The 27768-nt window shown below is 30.9% G+C and overlaps 1 pseudogene; it reads left to right on the forward strand.

Moving 5' to 3' along the window:
• LOC136064324 (uncharacterized) lies at positions 1-27768 on the forward strand (annotated as a pseudogene).

Raw genomic sequence — 27768 nt, forward strand, 5'->3', positions numbered from 1 at the left:
ATGAATAACACGTTTCAGTTTCCTCCCCTACGTTGGCAAAGGATTCAACAAAACCCAAATATCTCTCTTTTTCCTGAAAATAAGGTAAGCACGTATAAAACATCATAAGCAACACATCGTAAGTTATTGTAAGAATCTCACCTTTGCTTATAAACAATATGGCCTCTTGCACAAATAAAAAATGTCTCAAATCTTAGTTGTAAGGTCTAATTTTAATATAAATATTCAACCTTTTGGAGGACCCTAAACAAAGTAATATTCTAATACAAAACTGACCAAATGAAATAATTTTGAAAGTATAATACTTGTTTGGTACTTGCATTAGCAAACACTACAAGAAAGCAATGAGAATAGGCATCAAAATCACTACCATAGGCATAATCAGGAAAGCAACGCTAACTCTATATCAAAAACCACATTCAATATCAACTCTGATTCATACGCGCCTAACCTTAATCATCGCATTAAAAAGACCAATCTTCGACAACAAATTGAAGAAAGAATATGATTCAATAAACAGTGTACAAACCAATTTTAAGGACTAAATACGTAGTTTGCCTGAAAATAAACAAAAACAAAAATTCAAAAACCTATTGCATCAGCTTACTCATTTCCCTCCTAAGATGGGTTTTAGCTATAGTTATTCTCTATCTTTAGGAAGCATAGTTCATTCCCTAAACATTTTGTTTATTGTATACAATCTTGGTAACTGTAATAGAGTAAAATGAGAAAAATAATAAAAATAAAGGATAAACTACATATTTGGTTGTTATTCTTTACACTATATTTTAATTTGGTCTCTAACTTTTCAATTGTATCAATTTGGTCTATAACCATTCAGTGTCATGTCAATTTAGTTCATGCTATTATCTCTTAGATAGAAATTCCTGACGTGACTAACGGCTGAAATAAAAATTAGTTTTTGTTGATGTGACAATAAACTAATTTTATATTTTGATTATTTGCCACGTCAGCAATTTTCATCTAAGAGATAACGGCAGTGACTAAATTGACAAGACACTAAAAATTTAGAGACCAAATTGATACAAATGAAAAGTTAGGAACCAAATTAAAATATGGTGTAAAAGATAGGGACTAAATACGTAGTTTGCCCTAAAATAAAATAAAAAAAAATTTAAATTAAATATGGTTTAAAATAAGAAATTTGATCCAAGTGAAAAAAAAAGTAAAAGAGAAACAAATTTTAGGGATGTTGGTACTAATAGTCTTATGGCATAAATGCACTTTTAGTCCATACATTTTGGCTTTTTTCCATTTTAGTCTCTACATTTTCATTTTACCACTTTTAGTACCTAAATCAATTAACGCATGTTATTTTCGTTCTTTCCGTCAGTTAACCGACAGAAATAGCTGAGGTGGCAGCCGAAGGAATTAAAATATTACAAAAATGCCACATCACCCATGACACATCAGCATATAAATTTAAAAAATTAATTTATTAATTTTAACAAAATTAGAAAACATAAAAAAAAATTTAAAACATAAAAATACATCAAATTTGAATCTAACACACAAAAAACCCAGAATTTTTCTTTAGAAACAAACACACAAAAAAACTCAGAATTTCTACCTCACCTCCACAAAAACCCCAAGACCCTACTACCTTATCATCTTCTTCAACGCCACCCAACTCCATGACAAGTCGAAGCTCCAGCTCAAAACCCTCAACTCGGAATTCTCTCTCCTTGCCCAATCCTTTGTTGCCAACAACCCTAACCCTAGCAACCCAAACCGCTTCTTCGGCGACATCAAGTTCAAAGAGTCTCAGTAGAGCTTCGCTCTCTTCGGCGTCAATGCCCTCCCTCACATCTGCCTTGTCGCTTCGCACCAGTCCCCGAAGGATCGAAGCAGATGGACCAGGACGATTTCTCGTGACTCACCGAGTCGATGGCCAATTTCGTCTAGGCCAAGACCAAGCTTAATGTTGGTCTGATTCACCGGCCTCTATTCCTCTCCACCAGGCAATTGGGCTTCATCGTGGTCGCGACCCTGGTTTGGATCCCCTTCGAGATCAAGAAAATAGTGAAAGGCGAGACCTTGCTTCACGATCCCAAGCTTTGGCTCACTGGCTCGGTTTTTGTTTACTTCTTCAACTTTCTCTTTGGATCTGGGTTTAGAGAAAGAGATGGTGGGTGCTGGGTTTGACTGGGTTTGCTGGGATTTGGGCTCTCTTTGGCTTTGATCGGTGATCATTGGTGGGTTTGATTGGGTTTGATCGGATCTGGGTTTAGTGAAAGAGATGTTGGTGGGTGCTGGGTTCAACTGGGTTCATTGGTTGGGATTGCAGGGTTTGTTGTTGTTGGTGGTCTCATCGGTGATCGTTTCTAAACATTTGAGGTTTGGGGTTTGTTGGAGATTTGGTTTTGGCGTTTGCTGGGAATTTCGCATTTTGAAATTTCTTTTTGTTTTTTAAGTTATTAACTTGTTGTGGTATTCGAAATTTCTTTGATTATGGTTTGGTTTGGGAGTGGATGAGTTGGGTGCTTTGCTGGGTTTCTATTCTTTGGATGTTTTGGTTTGGGTGTGATTTCGTGTGGGTTTTCCTGTGTTTGCTCTTGTTTATGCTCTTTGATTTGGTGATGTTCATGTTTTTTTTTTTTTTTTTTTTTTTTCTTGTAGGTTTGATGTTCATGTTCTTTTATTCTGGGTTTTCTCTTTGATTCTGGGTTTGATGTCATTGCTGAGTTTATTTCTTGATTTAAGAAGAACATTAAAGAACAAGTTCTTATGTTCTTAGATCTCAATTCAATCTGATGTATTTTTATGTTTTAAATTTTGTTTTATGTTTTTTAATTTTGTTAAAATTAATAAATTATTTTATAAAATTTATATGCTGATGTGTCATGAGTGATGTGGCATTTTTATAATATTTTAATTCCTCCGGCTGCCACCTCAGTTATTTCCGTTGGTTAACTGACGGAAAGGATGAAAATAACACGTGTTAATTGGTTTAGGGACAAAAGTGGTAAAATTAAAATGTAGGGACTAAAATGGAAAAAAGTCAAAATGTATGGACTAAAAGTGCATTTACGCCTAGTCTTATCAAGTTTTTTTTTTTTTTTGGCAGAACTACACTGTTAGTCCTTAAAGTTTACACCTTCTACGCTATTAGTTCCTGAAATTTGAAATAAGCATTATTGATCCCTAAAATTTTAAAAATGTGCGATATTGGTTCTTTTGTTAATTTCTGTTAGTTTGTTACCTAATTGCCTAATGGAGTATGAGGTGATATTTTTTAAATGATGTGGAGTCTTATTTTATATTAAAAAAATGACATATCACTAAAAATGGAACCAAACCCATTTTAAATGGTGGGTTAACCCAGCACACCCAAATCAAAACGCACCAGACCCGATAGATGGAGGGGAAGAACAGATCTGAGTTGTAATCTCCAGGCTCCTCCACCCTCCAGAATTTAGACAGAGCACCTACAATGTAATTGATCGACTTGAGCACTTGCCAAGAGACACTTTGGTAGGTTCGTTCGTTGAGAACTTGGATAATACCTTGAGAAAGCAGTTTGTTCTGAGCGTTTAAGTTTTCCCAGATAACTAGCCTAAGAATCATGGCATATTTGGGAATGGATTTTTTTATGCCAGACGCAAGTTTCTGTCGATCTTTTGGGTTAGGCCCCTGTGACAAATACATTCCCAATCATCCTTGGTGGAGAAATTGCCATTGACAGAGACATTTAGAAGGAACTTTGTCACGAACTAGAGGCCTATGTCCTAAGTTTCCCAAGCTTTCTCTAGGCCCCATAACATTCACCCGAAATTATCACTTCCAGACGTTTCTACCTTTTATGAGATAAATTTGATCCAACCAGACCATACCAAGCTACCATCGTCGGTGCAAAGGTGTCAAAGATGCTTCAAGGATTTTTACATCCTCTTTAATCAATTGTGAGATGGTGTTTTGTTTGTTGGAACTCAAAACACTTTCAGCCGGTCGTTTTAATTTGAATTATGCTAGTACAACATAATTGGGCACAACTTTGTGCCACAATTCACCACATAGTGAGTCGTGATTGGCAAATGTGTTCTCACGTGACCCATTGACATACATTTGACAATCACAACTTATTAGGTGATGAATTATGGCACAAAATTGTGCCCAATTATGTGGTACTAACATAATTCTCTCAATTTAAGTGGGTGTGGGTTAAAAATTTTACTTATTTTTCATTTTTTTGATATAAAATAAGATTAAGTCATTTAAAAAGTGTCACCTCATTATTCTGTTAAACACATAATTAAAAAATTAACAGAAGTTAATAGGGAGATTAATAGCACTTATTTTTTAAACTTTAAGAACCAATAGTACTCATTTCAAATTTCAAAGATCAATAGCACTTAATTTGTATACTTTAGAAACCAATATTGTAGTTTCTTTTTTTATTTATTTAATTTTTCTGAAAAATAGTCTTATCAAGTCAATACCAATTGTCTTTTAGCAAGTCAATACATAAGATTACTTTTCTTTTCTTTTCTTTTTTTTCTTTTTTTTTCTTTTTTTTTTTCTTTCTCTGTAAACCAGTATGCTTTACAATTTTTTTTTTTTTTGGATAGGAAGTATGCTTTACAATTATTGTTCTTTTGCTTTTTGAAAATTCTTAAGTTTTTAACCTTATAATGTGGGTCTTTTCTCTTTTCAATTATTAGTGGCAAATGCCAAATGGTGATATGGGGACTACATGAAGAGGATGACTAGACAAAATGATGGCTACCAAATATAATTTAATACAAAAAATGGGTACCAAATGTAAAGATAACTAGATAAAAGCCACTTTTAACTGTTTTTCTATCATTTTGTCCTGAAAAATTAGATAGTGGAGGCAAAGTTATTAATTTAAGTGACCTTACAGGTCATCTGCCCATTGCCAAATTATTAAAAATTATCAATGAATAAGATCACAGGGTCCCTCTCTTGATAAACTTATCGACAAGATGGCTGGAGCCTGAAAAACGTGGAACCAATTAGAATGCCTACCAGGATGAAAAGGAGCCTATTTTCTTAGCAGATTACAACTCTGCTACATGGTTTTCAAAACTTGAGAAATTAATTGGAAATGTAAACATCAACAACAAAACAAACATTGGGTTAATATGTGAAATAGGGCTGGAAGATTTTTTTTAATCTTTTCCTTTTGACCACTCGAGCGATATCGATATGTGTAAACATTCTTTGTTTGGGAATAATTTGTCTAATTTTTTGTAAAAAATAATATAGATAAAAGATAAAATACTAAGAAAAAAAAAAGAAAAAAAAAAGAGTAAAGTGGGAATCGCAACGAGAAAAAAGAAGGAAAAAAACATAGAATGAGACAATCAAATAATAGCTTTTTGACCAAAAACAGTACTTGGCCCAAGCTTTTTTATTTTTATTTCTATTTTTTTATACCAAAAACAGTACCCAGTCTCGTGAAGAATTAGGTAAAAAATAAGATTCTTTGCTGCGGGTAAAATGCATCTTGCAGGCATGACTTTATCTTCACAGCACTTTGATATATTAGGGCTCAAGTACTTCTACCCAATTACAAATAATCTACAAAATCATATAAAAATTGAATAGAAATTACAAGCAAATTTGCATGGATCTAAGACAACAAAAAACAACAATCTAATAACATATTATTTTGTTCTCATATTTGTTGAGATTGGAAAGGACATTGGTTTGCTCTCTTTACATGAATAAGACAGTGCCTCATGTTTCTACGTATAAGACCCTCCTTAGAGGCCAACTTCTTGATGAAAAGTCTTCCAATAACACTTTTTAAGATTTTCAAAGTATAAAGAACCCAAGAAACCTAAGGATATATTTGGATTGGAGGTAAATCATAAATGTGAGGAGAGAAGAGTAGAAGGAATAAATGTAACCAAAATTTACTTGATTAGAGTTCAAATGATTTTCTTTTATCTTTCGTTTATTATTTATATATATTTTTGAGAATGAAGTAAATTTGTTCTCTTTGGAATTATTGACTTGTTGTCAAGTAGTTATGTACTAATTTTCTATGCTTAAATTTTTTAAAAGAACCTTATTATTTTGGCCCCCAATACCCAATAATATAAATATATATTTAAGAAAGTCTAAAAATAAACATAACTTTCATTTAAATAGAAGAATAATACTAGAGATACAAACTATTTTACAAAAATATTACAACTGCTAATGTGGTAAGTGATTATTGGTAAATGAAAAAGTAATATTAACAGTGGAATTAGATGAAAATTAATAAAAAGTTGGTCACATCAACATTTTGTAAAAATATTATAAAATAAAATACAATCCATAAATATATATGTCAAAAAATTATAATTAAACATTTAGCATCTTTAAAATGAGCACATAGGTATTTTAACAATTACCTCAACAAATAAAAGAGGGAAAAAAATTCTAAACACCAGTAGAAAAATTGAAAGTTCAGTAGCTTTGTTGATTTGCCGCACCACCAAGTCCCCACACAATTATAGAAAATTTTGCTTAGAATGCTCTCACATGTGACTCTCTTTCTTGCTCTCTCTCTGTCTTTATTGGCATTTGTCTTCTTTTTTTTATTTATTTTTTCATCAATTTTGTGTTTACAATATAAAAGTAAAAGTTCTGTGTGACTAGACTAGACAACAAAAGAATGAAAGACAAGCTTGAAGCTTCTGTAGGCCCTTCAACCCTGTACAGTGCACCTGTGTTACTTTACTTTTCATTTACTTTCTTTTGATTTCTTTACTTTACTTTTCATTTTCTTTCTTTTTTATTTTCCTTATAATATATTATTTGTTATTATAATAATCAATATATTATATACCATATGACATTATAATTTATAAATGTACTTAATTAGTTTGATTAAAATATATAGTATACACTACTATATTAACATGTATTTAGCACTTCAAAAAAAAAAAAAATAGCATATATTTAGTTGTTGTTTATAGCATATATTAAGTTATGAAATAATGTACATTACTATTTTAGATTTTATACACACAAAAAAATGTAGCTTTCACTTCCTTGGCCAAATTTTTCACCGCATAGTGGAGGCAAAATTACTGAGTTGATTTAAGTTTAAAAATTATCAATGACGATCACATGGTCCATCTCCTGATAAACTTATTGACAAGGTGGCTGGAGCATGAAAAATGTGGAACCAATTAGAATGCTGACTAGGACGAAAATGAGCCTATGTCCTTAATTTGCAAATTTCAATTCTGCTACATGGTTTTGAAAACTTGAGAAATTAATTGGAAATGTAAATAACAACAAACAAAGCAAACAATGGATCGATTATAGTAGAGCCATGTTTTCCTTTTGACTCCTCAAGTGATGTGTGTAAGCATTTTTTGTTTGGATTATCATATCTAGTCTTTTTTTTTTTTTCCTTTATTTATTTATATATTATTATTGAAATATTACATATAGAAGGTAAAAAGTAGCAAAAGGTGAGAAAAAACATAAAGTGAGGCCCGTAAAAAGTAGCTTTTTGACTAAAAACAATACCTGATCTTAGCTTTATGAGCAAAAACAATGTGAAGATTAAGGTACAAATAAAATGTGGGACCCACGTGAGACCCACAAGCAATAGAAAATTTACGCAAAAAGACAGCTGATTATTGAAACTCATACGCACACAAATGCCAATGGTTTAGTTGACTCACAGAGCGAGTCAAATTGGTTGAGCCAGGTTAGTTCTTGACTTCACATGTAGTAACTTTCTTATTTCTGAATACTTGTACAATCTTGATAAGAATGGACTAATCATCTTTTGCCTCTTTAACTTTGTAGCACTAGTTTGGCTACATGTACAAGGTACGTGCTTGCTATTACAAATTAAGATTAGTAATTATGATTAAATTTAGAATTGATTTATGACCAAAAAAAAAAAATAATAATAATCACATGATTTTTGAAGTGATTAGAAATTATATCAATAAAAGAGACATTACTCCTATAAAAAAAAAAAGAAATTAAATAAAAGAGACATTACTTTGGCTATATAAAAATTGAGGCATTTACTTGCCAATATTAGAAAACAAAGTGATACACAATATAGTAACAATGTATCACTTTATCTTGCTTTATGCGCGTAATTGATTTTTTATATAGTTCCAAAAATAGTGCCTTCCAAATTTACAAAACTTCAAATTACATGTTCATTATTAGTTTTCTTTGGGTGGATCGTGAATGGTGACAATGTTGAACTTCTTGCATGATTCTCGAACTCCTCTCTCTGTTTTTCTCACATATAACATACAGATGGAATGAGTTGGGGTTGGTAAAAATAAGCTATAGACAAGTTGATAAGAGTGACCTGCTAGACTCTATCCTTGAGCATGTCGCAACTTGCGTAGGAAAAAAAAATTCTTCTTTATCTGCCACGTATCCATTTTGTGGCCTAGCATGCATCCCGTAGGTGCGACTTCATCTTCACAGCACTTTAACTAGTGCTTAAGTACTTCTACCCAATTACAAATATTCCCCAAAGAAATCAAACATAAATTACAAGAAAATTGGGCATGCAACTAAGCCAATAAGAAACAATGACTTAACAAAATCTTTTTTTTATTTATTTATTGGAAAGAGCATTAATTGGTTTACTCTTTTTACATGAATGAGACAATGCCTTGTGTCTGTCTTTACGTACAATTAAGATCCTCCTTATAGGTCAACTTCTAGATGAAAAGTCTTCCAATAAAATTCTTAAGATTCTCAGAGTATAATGAGCCCGAGACACCTAAGGATATATGTGGAGCAAAGGAAATTTTGAGAAGAAGAGACTTGAAAGTAGAAGGAAATGTGACCAAAATGTACTTAATTACAGTTCAAATGATTTTCTTTTATCTTTTGTTTGTTTTTTTATATTTCTGAGAAGTAAATTTTTCATGCTCTTTGGAAATATTTTGCATACCAATATACAATCATTTACGCAAAGCTCAAAGCTCCAATATAATAGTTAGGACTTCAAGATTTAGGTCATATTAAAAACCAAAATTGAAGGAAAGATTGATGCTAGTCATACTATGAAACTAAATCATTATGTGAACAAGATTTTATTTTATTTGCACTGGAGCTTTTTATTTGATAAATCAGTAAGAATTACACTAGAGCAGCTGTTGTGTTTTTTGGCATTATACAAAAGAAAAGTTCTTTGTCCCAAAGTTATTTGATAAATCAAGATTTTGTTCTTTCATTTCTCACTTGATTTTACTAAAATTACCGGAAAACAATTGGCTAGGCCGATATGTTAACTAAGACATTACTAGACTTTTCCACGATGGATTGAGATCAAGTACAATATTCCTGAGGTAATAGTATTGGATGGTTGAGATTGTGAGTAAAAAAAAAAAAAAAACTTTCAATCTCAACTCGTGAATATAATTTTTTTTTTTTTTTAAAGTTGGAAAAAAGTTAAAAAATAGAAGTGGTGAAAAATTAATGTGAGAAGAAGTGGGGTAATTGGGGGTAATTGCACCTACGCCAAATCCAAATCCTTCGAACTTCGAATACCTTAACATGCTTGAGCATTACCCCAAAGAGAAAGGTTTTGCTGCATACTTATATGCAGCAATCGCTAAATACAAAAGTATATGACAACAGAAAGAATTGAGCAAGTGTCTAAAAGTTCACCTGAACATGCTCAATATATATAGGAATATTTTTAGATGCCTGGATGCCAGTGTTTTAGGTGTTATAACACCTAAAACATTGGCATCCAGGCATCTAAAAATATTGTTCTTTTGCTTTACAATTATTGTTCTTTTGCTTTTTGAAAATTCTAACCTTATAATGTGGGTCTGTTCCCTTTTCAATTATTAGTGGCAAATGCCAAATGGTGATATGGGGACTACAGGAGGAGGACTAGATAAAACAATGGTACCAAATATAATTTAATAAAAAAAAAAAAGGGTACCATATATAAAGATAACTGGATAAAAGCCACTTTTAACTGTTTTTTTGCCATTTTGTTCCTCGCAAAATTGGATAGTGGAGGCAAAATTATTGATTTAAGTGACCTTACAGGTCCCTCTCTTGATAAACTTATCGACAAGATGGCTGGAGCCTGAAAAACGTGGAACCAATTAGAATGCCTATTAGGATGAAAAGGAGCCTATGTTCTTTGCATATTACAACTCTGCTACATGTTCATCAAAAAAAAAAAATTACAACTCTGCTACAGGGTTTTCAAAACTTTAGAAATTAATTGAAAACAAACAAAACTTTAGAAATCAAAAAACAAAACAAACAATGGATCGATATGTGAAATAGAGCTGGAAGGTTTATTTTTTTGACCCTCAAGCGATGTGTGTAAGCATTATTTTTTTTTTGGAATATTTTATTTAGTTTTTTGTTAAAAGTGTATAAATAAAAGATAAAAACTAAATAAAATAAGTTAATTTTTTTAATTATTGCTGAAAATACTTAACAAAAACTTTAGATAAAAAAAGTAAAATAGGACTTAATAGCAAAAATAAAAAAAAAAAAAAAAAAAAAAAAAAAAACAACAAAAACAAAAAAAAGCAGTATCCAGTCGCGTGAAGAAGAAGGTAAAATTAAGATTCTTGATGCCGGTTGACAATGACATGCATCTTGCAGGTGCAACTTTATCTTCACAGCACTTTGAGTAAGGCTCAAGTACTCCTTCCCAATTACAAGTAATCACTAAAATTATATGAAAATTGAATATAAATTACAATCAAATTTGAGTCGAATTAAGCCAACAAAAAAACAACAATTGAACAACATGTTATTTTGTTCTCATACAGTGCCCATGTTTCGCCGTATAAGACCCTCTTTATAGGCCAGCTTCTAGATGTAAAGTCTTCAACAACACTCTTTAAGAATTTCAAAGTATAAAAACCCACGAAGTATAACAAACTCAAGAAACCTAATGGTCCGTTTGGATTGAGGAAAGCGAAGGGAAGAGTAAAATTTGTCCAAAATTAATTTATTTTCAGTCAATTCTACTCTACTTCCATTACTCTCCCTCCCTTCCCCCTTCTATCCAATTGACCCTAAGGATATATTTGGATTGGAAGGAAATTGAGAAGAAGAGAGAAAGTAAGCAAAATGTACCAAAATTACTTTATTAAGTTCAAATCGATTTTCTTTTATCTTTTGTTTGTTATTTATATTTTTGAGAAGAAGTAAATTTTTTTCTTTGGAATTATTGACTTGTTGCCAAGTAGTTATGTATTACTTANGTAACCAAAATTTACTTAATTAGAGTTCAAATAATTTTCTTTTATCTTTCGTTTGTTATTTATATTTTTGAGAATGAAGTAAATTTGTTCTCTTTGGAATTATTGACTTGTTGCCAAGTAGTTATGTATTAACTTTCTATACTTAAATTTCCAAACAATGGTTTCAGAGTCGAACATAATTCAAATTCGTTTTTGCATAAGAAGCCTAAGAAATCCTGCACCATTACAGATTTATCATTATATGAACTCCATTTACGTAAGGCTCCAAGCTCCAATATAAATAGTTGGACTTCAAGATTTAGGTTATATTAAAAATCAAAATTGAATGGAAGATTGATTAATCATAATGATACTAAATCCTTATGTGAACAAGATTTTTTTTTTAAGGGAACCTTAAAGCTTACATTTTTCATATTTGAGAACAACTGGCTAGGCTGCTACATTTTGGATTGAGATCCTCTCTCTTTTTTCTCACATCAATTTTCTTTTCACGTTTTCACTATTTAATCTTTATTTTATTTTTATACTTAAAAAAAAAAAAATTTATTCAATGATTTAGATTGAGATTTGCTTTTTTCAACTCTCAATCTCAACCATTGAGTGGTATAGACATCAATTGCAATACCCTTATCTTAATTAGGTGTTATTGCTGATCTGGCCAGTTATTATTTTTATCTAACTTTACCATCACTCCTCCACCAATCACAACTTGCCACATGGGCGAGTTGTGGCACAAGTTGTGTCCCAAGGTGTGGCACCAGCATTGCTCAAGAAAACAGGGCTTTACTATGATTGGATTCTGGCAATGCCATGCACAGGGAAATGTTTCTTCTATCAAATGAAAAAAAGAGGTGGGTAAAAAAAAAAAAACACTCAGAGCTTTATTATTAATTTTATGGGCTAGAAACGTGCAGAATAAAAGGGATAGTAACGCTAACAACATTCATATTGGTCGGTGTATAATAAAAAAATGTGTAAAATATACTTAAAATAATACATATCAATCTATGTATAATTGTCTAAATTTACAAGTTTATTATAATAACCATGTAAATTTACATTGATACTATTTATTTTGCATTTAGTTGTTTATTTTTTTTTTCTTTACTTTATCTCAAGAATGAAAGAAAAATGCAGATTCTAGATGTTATGTGTGAAAAAGAAAAACAATTAAAAACAAAAAAGAAAAAATGAAATGTAGTATAAAATAAATAATCTGATATGAGGTGTTTTGAAAAGTGAGTATGTAAAATAGAAAATGTAGATTCTTATACTAAAATAGATTGAAATTTTCACACGAATTAATGTGAATGCTCTAGCAACCAAGGAAAACCTTAAAAAAAAAAAAAAATCTCTCTTTTTTCTCACATCATTTTTCTTTTCACGTTTTCACTTTTTAATCTTTATTTTATTTTTATACTTAAAAAAAAAAAAAATTATTCAATGATTTAGATTGAGATTTGCTTTTTTTCAACTCTCAATTGATTGGTATAGACATCAATTGCAATACCCCTTATCTTAAATAGGTGTTGTTGCTGATCTGGTCAGTCAGTATTTTTATCTAACTTCTTGGTGTCTTTCTATTGTTTTGGACTGATATCTAAAGACGTCAGCATGATGATGTCAGCAAGCTGACGTTGTAGTCTGACCTAATAATTTTTCCAATGAATAAAGAAAACAGGGCTCTGCTATGATTGGAGGCTGTCAATGGCATGCACGTGGAAATGTTTCTTCAATCAAATGAAAAAAAGAGGCCTGAAAATAATAATAATAATAATAATAATAAGGATTCACATCCAGTGCAATTGCTAGGGTATTGCACGGTGTGCAATTCACCCATTTCCTTCACATTTTTTTTTTTACTTTTTTTACATTTTAACTTTAAGTTTTTTACTTTATTTTTAATATATTTTATTCAATGGTTGAGATTGAAAGTTACTTTTCCAACTTTCAATCCCAACCATTCATTTGGTATTGCATCAGGTGCAATACCCTAGGTATTGCACCTGATGTGAATCCTAATAATAATAATCTGGGCCAGAAACGTGCAGAATAAAAGGGATAATGCCGCTAACAGCATTTATATTAGTCTATGTATGATAAAAAAATTGTGTAAAATATACTTAGAATAATACATATGAATCTGTATATAATTGTTTAAATTTATAATAAGTTTATTATAATAATCATGTAAATTTACATTGATATTATTTATTTTGCATTTTGTTGTTTATTTTTTTTTCTTTACTTTATTTCAAGTATGAAAAAGGATTATGTTAACTATAGTAATAACACAAATAGTTGGAGTATTTTAACATGAGATAAAATCAGCTAACAGACTAATAGACACAATAATAATTTCTTAGACACAATTAATAAAAAATTAGAAACTTTAGAAACTATTGAAAGATCCACTACATGTACTAAAATAGAAAGAAAAAAATGATAGTTTTTTGGACCTCTATGAAAGAATGAAAGCTTTAGATTCACCTTTAGAAAAAGAAAAAGAATTTGAACCCCATCATAGATCACCTTCAACAAAAACCATGACAGATAATTGGTATAATAGTCAAGAACATAATTTGACAAGTACTGAAATATCAATGAATATGATAGATAGTAAAAAAGATGGCTTAATAGATAATTTAAAAGCAACTGACAAAGCTATATCTATAATATACAAAGACAAAGAAAAGGACGAACTAAAGAAAGAAACTAGTCTTATAGGAATTATGCATGAAGAAAATGAAAGACAAAAGACTAATAACATGAAAGATGACTTGATTTGGGAAAGAACAACACGTATAGAAGATAAAGAAATGTAAAAAAAAAAAAGGAATGGTAAAAGAAATGATAGAAAGAATGGAAAGACAAAATAGCAAGAAAGTTGATAAAGTTATAGACCAAGACAAAGCTAAAGAAATAGTCAACAAAGGAAGGAAAACTAATAATGATGAAGGAAAGGAAAATAGTGATAGCATAGTAAAAGCAAAAGTAGTCAACAAGGGATGGAAAATTGATAATAATGATAGTTTAAAAGAAAAAAAATGATGAAAGACTAAGATCAATTGAAAGATTCATAATATACACCCAAAATGATAGTTTGGCAAAATTAACTAAAAAGATAGAAATTTTAAATTTACCTCTAGATATAGACAAAAAAAGAGATATAGAAGTTTTAAATACTACCGAGGTATCAGATAATGAGAACACTGACAGACATGCTAGACATATTATTTGTCATCGATGTAAAAAAGATGGACATACTAAAAAGCAATGTGCTAGACATAATAAAATTGTTAAACAAATTAGTAAATTATAATTTGAAAAAGATACACTAAATGAATTAATAGAAATATTTGATGTTAGTCAAAAAGAGATAGATCAAGTTAGGAAAAAGAAAGAACTAAAATCAACCAACCCACTTAAAGTCAACAAAAGAAAAATGAAACAAAAAAACATAGTAATGAAACTCATAGATAAGTTACCTAATCATCTAAAAGACAAAGAAGACTATTTACTAAAGTTGAAAGATTCCATAGATATACCTATTACTTGTATTAAGTGTAGGAAAGAGGGACATCATTTTACGAAATGTGGAAAGAAAGAAAAATCAAAAGATAAGAAAGAAAAGACAAAATGAAACAAGATGGAGTAAATATAAAACCTGTAACTATACAAAAATTAATGACAAAAGCAAAAATACTAAAACAAGAAATTAAAGATATTAAAGAAGATAATTCCATAGACATAAATGAACAGAATATTACAGAAATAATAAACTTGAAAGAATCTCCTAAACCCATGATAAACCCCCCTTTATTAGAAAAAGATATTTTGGACAATGACAGCAATAAACAGAATTTCTTGAGTTTAATTGATAGAGTAATTTTTCAAAATTGGCATACAAAGGTCACTTTAGTAATCAATAGAAAGTTTTCTTTGACAGAAATAATTGCTCTAATAGACTTAGGTGCTGATATGAATTGTATACAAGAATGATTAATACCTTTAAAGTATTATGAAACATCATTTGAAAGATTAACTCAAGTCAATGGAGAAAAGCTGTTAATTAATTACAAATTATCCAATGTTCAAGATAGAATATCTTTTGAAACTGTTTTTGGCCTTTCTTCCAAAATCATTTTAAGAAATTCTTTTAAGAATCTACTTTACTCCCTTGTAATAACAGATGAAGAAATTAAAATTAATGTGCTAATTTTCGGACCCCTAATTCAGAAAGAAATTCGTTTTCTCAACAAAGTCACTATCTTGAAAAATATTAATAAAGGAAGAATCTATAGAGCTGAAAGGAGTTTGTCATCTTTAGAAACAAAAATATCACTTGTTCACCAATTGGCAGATAAGGACATAAAAAAGTTTAAACAAGATATAGATATAGAGATTTGTTCCTATTCACTCATTGATATTTTGCACAGACACTGACACATAATTCAAATACTTTTTGAAAAAGAAATTTGTGGAAAAGACGTTACAATCTCTTTTAATCAATATGCATGGATGGGCAATTTGATAGAGATACCATTCAAGGTTGTGATCAATAATATACTCATACTTTTTACAATAATCTCAAATACTCATATGACAAATGTTTTGATAAAAGAAGTTCTAACAGATTCTTTTCTACTAATTATTAAAGAAAATATTAATTGTGGTAATTTCTTGAATAAAGACAAATTTAATTTCTTAACAGAATCTTTGACAGATTTTCTCCAGACTATTATAATAGTTGATAAAAGACTTTATGGAGAAGCATTATTTCACATATTTTCGCAGAATGAGATATATAGTAACACATATAAAACAGATAGAATCATGGCAGATTTTGTAAAGTTTTTGAATTCCAGCCCCTCTAACATTGAAAGACTTCATCATGACTACTCCAAAGGCACAAAGGTATATAGAGAAAAGTTTGTTTTATTATGTACACTTTAAATTTTAAAAATGATTTTCTTATAAAATAATAACACAAATGTACTTAATTACTGTTCAAATGATTTTCTTTTATCTTTTGTTTGTTTTTTTATATTTTTGAGAAGTAAATTTTTTATGCTCTTTGGAATTATTTTGCATACCAATATACAATCATTTACGCAAAGCTCAAAGCTCCAATATAATACTTAGAACTTCAAGATTTAGGTCATATTAAAAACCAAAATTGAAGGAAAGATTGATGCTAGTCATACTATGAAACTAAATCATTATGTGAACAAGATTTTATTTTATTATTATTATTATTTTTTTTTTTTGCACTAGAGCTTTTTATTTGATAAATCAGTAAGAATTACAATAGAGCAGCTGTTGTGTTTTTTGGCATTATACAAAAGAAAAGTTCTTTGTCCCAAAGTTATTTGATAAATCAAGATTTTGTTCTTTTATTTCTCACTTGATTTTCCTAAAATTATCGGAAAACAATTGGCTAGGCCGATATGTTAACTAAGACATTCCTAGACTTTTCCAAGACGGATTGAGACCAAGGACAATATCCCTGATGTAATAGTATTGGATGTTTGAGATTGTGAGTTAAAAAAAATACTTTCAATCTCAACTATTTAATATAGTTTTTTTTTTTTAAGTTGAAAAAAAGTTAAAAAATAGAAGTGGTGAAAAATTAATGTGAAAAGAAGTGGGGTAATTGCACCTACACCAAATCCAAATCCTTCGAACTTCGAATATCTTAATATGCTTGAGCATTACCCAAAGAGAAAGTTTTTGCTGCATACTTATACGCAGCAATTGCTAAATACAAAAGTATATGACAACAAAAAGAATTGAACAAATGTCAAAAAGGTTCACCTGAACATGCGTAATATAGGAATATTTTTAGATGCCTGGATGCCAATGTTTTAGGTGTAGGTGTCCAGGCATCTAAAAATATTGTTCTTTTGCTTTACAATTTTTGAAAATTCTAACCTTATAATGTGGGTCTGTTCCCTTTTCAATTATTAGTGGCAAATGCCAAATGGTGATATGGGGACTAGAGGAGGACTAGATAAATCAATGGTACCAAATATAATTTAATTTAAAAAAATGGGTACCATATATATAGATAACTGGATAAAAGCCATTTTTAACTGTTTTTTTGCCATTTTGTTCCTCGCAAAATTGGATAGTGGAGGCAAAATTATTGATTTTAGTGACCTTACAGGTCCCTCTCTTGATAAACTTATCGACAAGATGGCTGGAGCCTGAAAAACGTGGAACCAATTAGAATGCCTATTAGGATGAAAAGGAGCCTATATTCTTTGCATATTACAACTCTGCTACATGTTCATAAAAAAAAATTACAACTCTGCTACATGGTTTTCAAAACTTTAGAAATTAATTGGAAACAAACAAAACTTTAGAAATCAAAAAATAAAACAAACAATGGATCGATATGTGAAATAGAGCTGGAAGGTTTTTTTTTTTTTTTTTGACCCCTCAAGCGATGTGTGTAAGCATTATTATTATTTTTTTGGAAATATTTTATTTAGTTTTTTTGTTAAAAGTAGTATAAATAAAAGATAAAAACTAAATAAAATTACTTAATTTTTTTAATTATTGCTGAAAATACTTAACAAAAAATTTAGATAAAAAAAGTAAAATAGGACTTGCAATAAGGAAAAAAAAAAAAAAAAAAAAAAAAAAAAAAACAGTGTAAGGCATGCGAACAATAGCTTTTTGACCAAAAACAGTACTAGGCCCTAGCATTTAAAAAAAAAAAAAAAAAAAAAACCAAAAACAGTATCTGGTCCCGTAAAGAATAAGGTAAAAATAAGGTTCTTTGATGTGGTTGACAATGACATGCATCTTGCAGGTGCAACTTTATCTTCACAGCACTTTGAGTAAGGCTCAAGTACTCCTACCCAATAACAAGTAATCTCTAAAATTATATGAAAATTGAACATAAATTACAATCAAATTTGCATCGAATTAAGCCAACAAGAAAACAACAATCGAACAACATGTTATTTTGTTCTCATATTTATTGAGATTGGAAAGTACATTGATTTACTCTCTTTACATGATTGAGATAGTGCCTTATGTTTCGACGTATAAGACCCTCTTTATAGGCCAACTTCTAGATGAAAAGTCTTCCAACAACACTCTTTAAGAATTTCGAAGTATAACAAACCCAAGAAACTTAATGGTCTATTTGGATTGAGGGAGAGGAAAGGGAAGTAGAGTAGAATTTGCCTAAAAAATTTATTTTCAGTCAATTCTACTCTACTTCCCATTGCTCTCTCTCTCTTCCCCCCTCAATCCAAACAGACCCTAAGGATATATTTGGATTGGAAGGAAATGTGAGGAGAGGAGAAAAGAAGGTCATGTAACCAAAATTTACTTAATTAGAGTCCAAATAATTTTCTTTTATCTTTCGTTTGTTATTTATATTTTTGAGAATGAAGTAAATTTGTTCTCTTTGGAATTATTGACTTGTTGCCAAGTAGTTATGTATTAACTTTCTATACTTAAATTTCCAAACAATGTTTCAGAGTCGAACATAATTCAAATTCGTTTTTGCATAAGAAGCCTAAGAAATCCTGCACCATTACAGATTTATCATTATATGAACTCCATTTACGTAAGGCTCCAAGCTCCAATATAAATAGTTGGATTTCAAGATTTAGGTTATATTAAAAATCAAAATTGAATGGAAGATTGATTAATCATAATGATACTAAATCATTATGTGAACAATATTTTTTTTTTTTTTTAAGGGAACCTTAAAGCTTACATTTTTCATATTTGAGAACAACTGGCTAGGCTGCTACATTTTGGATTGAGATCCTCTCTCTTTTTTCTCACATCAATTTTCTTTTCACGTTTTCACTATTTAATCTTTATTTTATTTTTATACTTTAAAAAAAAAATTATTCAATGATTTAGATTGAGATTTGCTTTTTTCAACTCTCAATCTCAACCATTGAGTGGTATAGACATCAATTGCAATACCCCTTATCTTAATTAGGTGTTATTGCTGATCTGGCCAGTAATTATTTTTATCTAACTTCACCATCACTCCTCCACCAATCACAACTCGCCACATGGGCGAGTTGTGGCACAAGTTGTGTCACAAGGTGTGGCACCAGCATTGCTCAAGAAAACAGGGCTTTACTATGGTTGGATTCTGTCAATGGCATGCACAAGGAAATGTTTCTTCTATCAAATGAAAAAAAGAGGTGTGTAAAAAAAAAAAAAAAACACTCAGAGCTTTATTATTAATTTTATGGGCTAGAAACGTGCAGAATAAAAGGGATAGTGACGCTAACAACATTCATATTGGTCTGTGTATAATAAAAAAATGTGTAAAATATACTTAAAATACATATCAATCTCTATGTATAATTGTCTAAATTTACAAGTTTATTATAATAATCATGTAAATTTACATTGATACTATTTATTTTGCATTTAGTTGTTTATTTATTTTCTTTACTTTATCTCGAGAATGAAAGAAAAGAGCAGATTTTAGTTGTTATGTGTGAAAAAGAAAAAAAATTAAAAACAAAAAAGAAAAGAAAAATTGAATTTTAATGAAATGTAGTATAAAATAAATAATCTGATATGAGGTGTTTTGAAAAGTGAGTATGTAAAATAGAAAAGGTAGATTCTTATACTAAAATAGATTGAAATTTTCACACGAATTAATGCGAATGCTCTAACAACCAAGGAAAACCTTAAAAAAAAAAATTACATATATGCCCTACTCGAGTTGGAATTTTGTCCAGTGCATCAGTTACACCGACACATTAAGATAAGGACACATGTCCAAAATCTGTATCCCAACATTTTCACTGTATTGCCCTTTATCTATATTACTATTTAATTCTTATTTAATATTATCATTTAATATGTGTAGCTAGAGAATAATATGATGCTAAAAAGTAAAACACAAGCTTGGAAGAAGTAATGAAACTATGGACCATTAATATGTCTTTCGCAATTAAAAACATAATAAAGATATCATTTTATTTATTTTTATTTCTTCCTGATACCAATAATCTAAGTGGATAGTACTTAGATGTTGTTCTTTAAATTTCCTTCTTAAAATTTAGTCATGTGACTTTTTTCTCATAGAATGAAAGTGTATTTTTAGTTAAGTACTACTAGGGCTGGCCCAAGGCCTAGCCTAAGACCCTACCACCAAAAAAAAAAAAAAAAAAAAATCCTTTAGAGAAAAAGGCTCCTCCTGCATTGTCAAAGGCCAAAAATTATACACACACACACCACACACACACTAGTGCTTGTGCACTTAAAAAAAAAAAAAAAAAATAGTGATGCAAAGAATACCACAAATTTTACTATAACCTTACAAATTAGCATGTTACGGATCACAAAAAAAATAATTTAAACATAGTCATTGTCACATCATATTGTGAACATTTTTTAATGCTTTTATTGCATTTCTTCTTTTCATTTCTATCAAGACTCCCAAAATGTCATTCAAAAAAAAAAAAAGAAAATCCCAAAATTTGAGGCCAATAGAAACCTAACTCAATTGAAAGCTTAAAATATTTCAAGAAAATGTTGCAAATGTGTTAAATCATCAATTATATATTAATCTCCCATATTAGGTTGAGACTCTAATTTTTGTGAACTTATATCTTATAAAGCCACACACCAAATAACATCTATCTCTCTCTCTTAAAAACAAGATATAAAATTAAAAATTAGATTACAACTTTACCTAACTATGCATCGTCATATATCCAAAATAAAGTATCTTTTTTAATCATAATATCTTTTTATTAAAATTTATGGTTCAACTATGATATTCAATTCTCTATATGAAATTAACATTAGTTTAATTGGTATAATTCATCAATATGTATTGAATTAACCTTGATTTAATTAGTATTAAACATTTTTGTTTAGTTAATAATTACATATAATAGGTCCCACATAAATTTTTCTCCTTAAGTCCCAAATTATATTGGGTTGCCCCTGAGTACTGTCATATGACTGAATTTTTCCTAAGTTTATTTATTTATTTTGAGAAAAAATTGCTAATCCAAATTCCAAATGCACTATTCATATTGGCATATACCTTATGCGTTTGGAAATTGTTGAAAATATTTTTTGTTCTTTACTTTTTGTCTCAACTTTTTTTGCCAATAATTTTTATTTTTATTTTTAAATAAACTATTTTTTTCTAACATGTTTAACATACCGTGTCGTGCTTACTTCTTTAGGCAATATAAAATTAACTCAGTAAGTGAACTCAGCAGGCACACCTTTTTTGGAGCTCAGTAATACATTTGCAATCTCGCCCACCATTCAACAGGACGTACCCAGTGGAAATTATATAAGCTTAATCAAATTTTACAATCCCAAGACAGGTTTTTGATAATCACAATCCCAAGAAATTTAATTGAACTTATGGTGATTTGTTTTATATTTAAATGTTCTAAGCATTTTATGTCATGTGGAGTTAATCCACTAATCAGTCTTATCTCATTTTCATTTTTTTGCCCAAAAAAAAAAAAGAGGGTCTTATCTCATTTTCAAGTTTCAACACTGTGTTGGTGGGAATACGAATTAAGCAGGATACTGCCTTGAGCCCCTTAAGTAATGGGAAGTGTTTGTTGCACACGTGTGTACTAATTGTCGATAGCCAAGAACGCCACTTGATGCTTCTTTCCTATCTTTTACATGTCTGTTTGGAAAAATTTGCTCAATAGCATAATTTTTGGAAAATTTTGCAAAATAACACATGGTCAAATTTATTTAGTTATTTGGCATGTCTTTTGGAACTCAAGTTTGTCAAACTTAAGTTCTAATGAAACTTGAGTTTGTCAAACTCAAGTTTAAAGTATTATGTTTGATCAAATTGCCATAATGCTTGGAATTTGAGTTTGATAAATCCGAGTTTCATTGGTGTTGGATTACATGTGTGAGTGAAATCTCATATAAAATAAAGATAAGAAGAATAAGTGGTTAATATAATATAATTAAGCAAATACTCATTGAGCTTAGACCTTTTGGGTTAAAATGTGGCTTTTATATGTTATATTAATTACTCAAGAAAGCCTCCAAAGGTGTTTAAGCCTAAGCAACCTACACACAAAGATCCTAGTGAAAACAAATAAAAGCCCAACAAAGGAATATTGCTAATGGTGCTAAATAATGGATGCGCGGGGTTTCTATGGATGTGTGCATGGGGTTGACATGTGGTTCCCATTCCCATGGATAGCGTACGAGAGACCCATGGATGATGTGTTGATGAAGTGAAAAGCCCATTATGCAAAGGGGAGTGAGTAGAACTTGTTCATGGCCCACAATGAGGTCTTGAAGCCTATAGAGAGGTAGAGACTCACACGTGAGGGAGAGTGAGGGAGAGATTGTTGGGTTATACGCGTGAGTGAAGTTTCACATTGAATAAAGATGAGAAGAATGAGTGGTTAAATAACATAATTGAGCACATACCCATTAGGTTTAGGTCTTTTGGATTAAAGTTGTCTCCATATGTTATATTAATTACTCAAGTTCCAAAAAACATGTTAACATAACTAAATAAGTTTGACCCAATGCCTTTTTCTAATTTTTTTCCTAAAATTATACTATTTGGCAAAAAAGGCTTGTCTGTCTTCCCTCTTCATTTATATTGAGTCTACTGACAAATCCTTTGACCTCTCTCTCTCTCTCTCTGAAAGCCTTTAACTTTCAGTTGTATTAGCTCGTACAAAAATTGTATTAGCTTGTACATGCAAAAATTAATGCCTAATTTAGTATAACAACCTATTTTTTCTTATTTTACATATTTACTTTTCAAAATACCTTACATTATATTATATATTTACACTATATTTCATTGCAACATCAATTTTCTTATTTTTTAAAATGATTTCTCTTTCTTCACATGCAACAACAATCATTCACTCTTTTCTTTCATTCTTAGAATATGTAAAGAAAAAATTAAAATCTAAATACAAAATGAGTAGTATCAATGTAAATTTATATAGTTACAATAGCAACAATATATGTATTTTTCCTCAACTTTGCGTGGCCAAAAGTGGGTGAATTAGTTGGCTTAAATATGGTCATTTTTATATTATATAAGCGTTGATGCAAGTGCTGTTAGTCCCATATGCACTATCCTTAAGTCATCTTCTTATGTCACTCTCTTACCTCATCAACCACTAAACAGTCCAAACTCATTTTCTTAAGCCAATCCTTAACTTTACTAGTCATTGTATAATCTATTTTCTATTCAACTAATCTCATTTACAACACTGTTTCCATACAATGTCTTGCTCTCACTGTTCAAATTTGTTTTCAAAAGCCCCACAAATGTGTTTCTTTTGGTTATAAATTGTTGGCCTTTACATGTCTCAGACTTCAATTATGGTTTACTCCCAAATGGGCTTGCTGATGTAGAATAGACAGCACAAGCCTTCCTTGAGCAGCAGGGGCACAGGAAGTCACAACGCAAGATCAAAGGGGGGTACCAGTAGGGGCCATCGGGGTAACAGTGTCGGAATTGCATGAAATTTGGCAGGTTGAAGGGAAACGACGTTCTGATCCAGATTCATGTCAAATGCCATGAACGTCGCCAAAATTTAGGCGAATTCCTTCATTAAGGCCCCGATAACAGTGTTTTTGCTATTTATAGTAATATTTGTTTTTCCTTAATAACTTTTAGTTTAAAAGTCAGAATAAGGTCCCGTCTGTTTTGGGACGACCCTTAAGGTCAGTAGTTTATGATTCTGCATTTAACTCAATTTTGCCATTTTTGGTAAAATTCGGTAATTTTGTCACCTAATTGCTTAATTAGCGCGAATTAGGGTTTTAAACGTTTTTTTTTTTTTTTCTTAGTACTTATATGTTTTGTAGCCGTCAGAGGCAAATTAGACTATTATCTATAAACACAGACTTTTGTCAATTTTTCTTCTGGTGGATTCCAGTTTTATCTCCTTGTGGATTCAGGGAAACCCCTTGTGGATTCGAGGTTTACTACCAGAAACTAACAGTTTAGTTTCTGTTCCATCGAGAGAGCATCGTGTGTGCTTCTCTTCAGGCTTCCGCGACATCACTTGCTCAAGCTTCCATTGGTGGTTTTACTTTGCTCAGTTTTTTCTCTTTTGAGTTTCATAGCACTCTGTGATACCTCAGAGCTCACTGTGAAATTCTTGGAGACTCCCCATGCATTCTCAAATCTCAGCTCAACCAAATTCGTCTTTGAAGTTCTTGTGGGTGGGAGTGGCGCTTGCAACAATTGTAATATCACTTGCAAGGTACGTTAAACTCTAGTAATAGTTTGAGCTAGTTTTACTTGGCATTTGTTTTGGGTACTCTGCTTTCTCTCTTTCTCCCTCATGAGTTTATATGTTTCATGGATCTTAAGTTAATGTAAGGGAGTTGGTTGATCTAAAAAAGTAATTAGCACGTCTTTCCATTCTATAAGGATGTAATGAGCTTGAATTTTCTTTTAGAGTTTAGACTAATCAAGAAAACCATTTGGAATTCAGTTTATTCATTCAGTTTATTCATATGTACATATTTTTTGTATTTTTCTTTTGTTGATAAGATTATTATAATGAATGATTACTCATATTCATCCTGGTGCCAAGCAAAATTATTGGAATTTTTTTTTGCTTTGTGTGTGTTTTGCATTCCAACTCAATGGTAAGTGGGAAGTGAAGAAGCTGCATCATGTTTTGATTTATTGGGAAAACTTTGGCTTGTTCCACAAAATAATATGTTAATAAACTTGTTGGTGCAGTTGGTTGATGGCTTTGGCCGCATTAATACTCCTCAGTGTGAACATGGGACGGTTTTGTGTAAAGGCTTGCATGATGGAAATCATAAATTTGAGGTTTGCCCCAACGGGACTCAAGGAGTTGGCTGCAGTAGCTATAACTGGACTGTTGGTTAAGAACCTTCCTTTTATTCTTTTTCAAATTGCTATTATATTTTCTTCAATTAACACTCAACTTCAAATAAGACCTTCTTGATTGAAAGTCTTCAACAGTTATGTCTGTGAAGAAATGTTTCCCCTCCCATGCGCTATTCTTGTGTTCTTCTTTAGTACCCAATTTCTAATTTAACAAAACCCATCCACTCAATTTTAAATTTTGTATGAACTGCATGTATTTTACCTTTCTTTTTTTATTCTGAAGACTTAAACACGCCCCCACATTGAAGGTTAGTTTGACACTTTATGATGTAACAATCCAGTTTAGCGTTTCTTGCATTCATGTTGACTTATATTTTGTCTGTACAATTAGCTGATTCATATTATACCTTAACTTTGCAGATACAGTCCCGCCAACGGCAAATATCACCGCCTCAAGTGATTTCACAAATGCTCTAAATGTTTCTATAAATATATCTTTCAGTGAGCCCTGTACTGGTGGACGAGGTTTTGTATGTTCGTCTGTGGATGCTTGCAATGTGAGTAGGTGGCTAACAAACACATATAAAAAGCCTCTAAATTGATTTTATGTTCTCTCTTTGGTTATTGCATTATTATAGTGTTTTAGAATTGTGGTTTTTTGGTTAATTTGTTCTCAACCTTTCTATTATTTAAGAATGGCTTTAGTTGAATAACTGAAAAATGTCTTGAAATTCCTCATATGGAACTGTCCACCATGTTAATTAAGTAGATGTGTAAACTAAATTCCATAATCTAGGTTCTCTGACTAGTTATGCTGTCTAGACTGAATAATAAACCGAATTCTAACATTTTCATCTCTTTTGGAAAACTCTTTCCAGCTTTTGGTCTATGGTGTTAGCCAAGTTATACCAACCTCGCTCAAAATGCTACAGCCAAACCTCCAATATTCTGTCCTTGTGGGTTTACCATCCACTGCTCAGTCTGGGCGAGTGATTTTGGTAATGGATAAGAATTTTTGCACTGACAGAGCAGGGAACAAATTTGAAAGAAACAAGAATTCGAGTTTCACTCTGCATTTCGGTGAGTCTAGTTTTTATTGCCATAGGATTTTTTTTCCCCAATAGGCAATATGTATCATTATTTTCAGGAAGAGTCATGCGTGAAATGTCCTTTCATTGCAATTCTTGTTTTTATCTAACTAATGCCTTGAGCTTTACTTATTGGCAATTTGTATCATATTTAAATTGAATAACCTGGACTGTTTATGCAACTGTCCTTGTCTGATCTGATTGATTGATTGATTATTGTTTTTATTGACGTGTTCTTTACATGCTCTGTTCATTAATTCTACAGATAGACGAAGTATCAAGTTAACTACACACGTTCCTAGAAGGCAACTTCAATTGAATGGTGAAACTATATTGGTGCGAGCAACCAATAACTATAAGAAACCGAAGGTCTGTTTAACCTTTCCAGAGCCTGTTCTCAACACATCTGAAGAAATTAAAAATTCTCTCAAAGCGGAAATTTTATATTCTCTCCAAATGAGTGAGGGCTCACTACTTCCTTTGGTTGACACTAAAAAATATGAAGGGCCTAGCAGATTTGAATTTAAGGTCAGATGGTTCTCACAATCTAATTTTACTTTTTCAGCCATGAGAGTAGAAGTTGGTTCATAGGTTAGGAGCCTGTTTAGTTGTCCTATGAATTTGGAATGACTCATTTATATTTTGTCCTATGTAATGCACAACATCATCTTGAATTGGTTCACTTAGAAACATTGGAGCCATTAATTGTACTGAGAAAATAAATCATCTTCAAAAATTTTCATGGTTGGACATCTTGAACTTCCCCCTAATATAAAATGCAAAAGTGTGTTGATTATCACACAGTCATTATTGTACATCATCCGTACATACTACCAGTTTCACGTTTTAAATGTGGACATCCTTAACAAATATGCGATCGAATGTGAAATTGTGGATGTAGTGTGTATAGAGTGTACATTAATGTGTGCGTGAGAACATTTGTTGCTATTTATATCTCTAGGACCTATATTTCTCATATACCTTTTATTTCTTACTCATTTTCACTCTCTCCTTTCAGGTTGCTACATATAAATTTGACACGACTGTGGTCAATGTAAGCATTGATACAAACTCTATAATAAGCAGACATGGGACTTCAATTTCCCCAGTTGAACCATTTGCTCTCATATATGGTACGATTGACAATAATTTACAAGCGTTACAAAGAGAAAATAAATAATCTGTTTGTGGAATCAAAATTCTGTTTCAATATTCTGTTACTCAACTCTTTGAATATAGAAACTCTTCAGGTAGAATTTTTTTTTTCTACGGTTATATATATATATATGCAATTAGGTGTATAAAAAAAAGATTATATGCAATTCGGAAAGCTTTAAATTTAAATGTCTATTTGTTGGGTGTTTCCTCCTTAAAGATGTAAATGTGACCTTCAGATTCTCTGAGGCCTGCTGTAACGTTGAGTGCACCACCTTCCGAATCTTCGAGGCCTGCTGTAATGTTGCGTACACCATCCCGTAATTGGACAAGAGAACGCAACATCCCTGTGTTGATAAAATTCGTGAAGCCGGTATTTGGCTTTAACTGTTCTCATACATCCATTACAGGAGGGAAATTACAAAGGCAAGTAATTTCTGGTTATCTTTATTAGAATTCAAGC

The sequence above is a fragment of the Quercus suber genome, unplaced genomic scaffold (assembly GCF_002906115.3).
Source record: "Quercus suber isolate HL8 unplaced genomic scaffold, Cork oak 2.0 scaffold_665, whole genome shotgun sequence".
Classification (NCBI taxonomy): Eukaryota; Viridiplantae; Streptophyta; class Magnoliopsida; order Fagales; family Fagaceae; genus Quercus; species Quercus suber.